Below are 2,411 nucleotides of genomic sequence, written 5' to 3'. Positions count from 1 at the left end.
TTTTAGTAATAAGAAGAATAAGACAAAAAAAAAACAATTTTATTATAAGAATCTACAATTTCATGTGCATGTAATCCCCTGCCGACGTTACAAGTGCGTCCACAATCTTCGTGGCGACAACCCTCCATATTTACAAATATGATGCACCGGTTGCCCCTTACCCTCTGGAGGACCAATGGCGTTTTCAAAGTGGCTCTCGTCATCAATCTAGGCCACATTCAGCAACTTGTCAACCAGGTAGCAAACTAGGCTATGGTATAACCGACCAACGTATCAACGCACTGGTTGGCCACTTTCTGCAACACGCATCAGAGGGAATCTCGCGCATGGATAAGCGCCCTGGAAAAGATCACTCTGGAAGTGGGGTGCGAGATCACTGGACAAATCTGATTGGAATGCCATCGTGAATAAGGAGGACAGCTTAGCAAGGGACTACAGCAACTTCTAGTCAACACACCTGCTAACTCATATACAAGCCACGGGTGGTGTCTCTCTATCATGACAGCGGTGTACTTCGACCGAAAGAATCCTTAAGCCACGCGACCTGGAAGGTCTAGAGCCCGCAAACAAGGCCTAATAATCTGTGGGACACAGATCTTGTGGTGGGGAGGAGTTAACACCGACCAAGCGCCCCCTTCCCATCAACCCTCTCGGCCCTCTCGGATTTCGGGCTACAAGACATGAGACCGGCAGCGACGCAGCAGCAGATATACAACGACAGCTACGCGGCGACAGCGATGGAGAGACCGAACGGGAGAGCGACAGCGCAGCGACGGCGGCATTCTGCCGGAGGCAATTCACTTACCTACAGGCAATTTCGCAGGCGCCCTGCCAGGAATATGCGGCGAGGCACTAAAAATCGTACCCCTGACTCAAGAAAACGGCTTTTGATCTTAACTAATAAAACCTTTATAACGCATTGAAACGATCACTGTTACACTGTGTACAAATAGTAACGTAACTCGTAAATATAAAAATCTAGGTCAAGGCGGGAAGAGACGAGTCAACTAAGAACCAGGAACCAAAGGAACAACGGTGGCAACTACTTTAACTAAGTACATAGGTGATATTTTGGAGAATAGTTCCTCTGGCCATATCCGGCCATAACTTCGATATATAGCGGGTCAGTAAAATGAGTGATGATTTTGTTTTCTCAGTGCACAGCTGCAAACCAACACAAAAAAGTCGCTAATAAATAAATGCTCTGCCGTAAGACGATTTGAGCACTCCTGTAATAGAGAGATAAGCAGAATAAGTTCCGTTACTAACATAATATAATATAATAATATACAGTATTGTTGAATACACAATTGTTGAAATTGGTTTTATTTTATGCAAACGAATAACAATAATCCACTGCACGACGCGGAATGGAGAACTTAAGCCATAGAAACTAATTGAAGTCAAACAAATAATAAAGAGACAAAACACCAACAATAATACCAACAGCTACAGCAACACCAACAACAACAACAACAACACCAACAACAACAACAACAACCGAACAGAAATCTGACTCATAATAATTACATTTGAAACCCATCAACTCCCTGCCATAAAAACCACCGAAAACGTCGATCATAGAACTGCTCTGAATATATACTTTGAGCGACACGGATACAAAACAAGAAACTCTTATGCAAACACATCAACATCTTTAAATGGGCAAACTACATCCACATCCTGCGATCACAACCAAGCAAACACACCTTCAACCTCATCTGCATCAATCAAAACAACACCGGCACCGGGAAAAATTCTCCAAAACCACAACCGACACGACCAGGACGACACCGAAGCCATGGAAACGGACAACATGAACCCCACCAGAATACCTCAAACGGATCTCAACTCACTAGGACCTTAAGCTAAAAATTTTCCCTAAAGATAAGTCAAACCCTCTGTGTACTAACTTCAAACCATCTAAATCAAAAGCCAAATCCTTTAACAAAAACAAACATACCACTAACAGCGACAGCGAATCGGTTTAAAAGCCACAGATCTCCCCTACTTTAAGGTTCAACCTTAGAACTTCTTACACTACCAGAATGTCACTAATTTTAATTCAATTGCAAATACAAGGATATACAAATAACTATAATAATCTCCTGATTAAAAAATGCTCTCCGCATATAATTTTTCAAGAAACTCACATCAATACACTAACAATATACAAACTCCAATAAAGTTCACACTACTAACAAACATAGCCCGCCTGGGGTTTCCCGAAAAATAATTCTCGACGAAAAACAATACAACAATTTATTGACAACACACAGCTAACCTTACTAAATGACAAATCCCCCACACATTTCTCAACACACATCACATACACGCATATCGACCTTTCACTTTGCTCAGCAACACTTGCCCCACATGCTAAGTGGGAAATACTTAATGATCTCCACGGC

This window comes from Drosophila eugracilis, unplaced genomic scaffold (assembly GCF_018153835.1).
Source record: "Drosophila eugracilis isolate 14026-0451.02 unplaced genomic scaffold, ASM1815383v1 contig_1477, whole genome shotgun sequence".
NCBI classification, from domain to species: domain Eukaryota; kingdom Metazoa; phylum Arthropoda; class Insecta; order Diptera; family Drosophilidae; genus Drosophila; species Drosophila eugracilis.
This window is presented reverse-complemented; position numbering follows the sequence as displayed.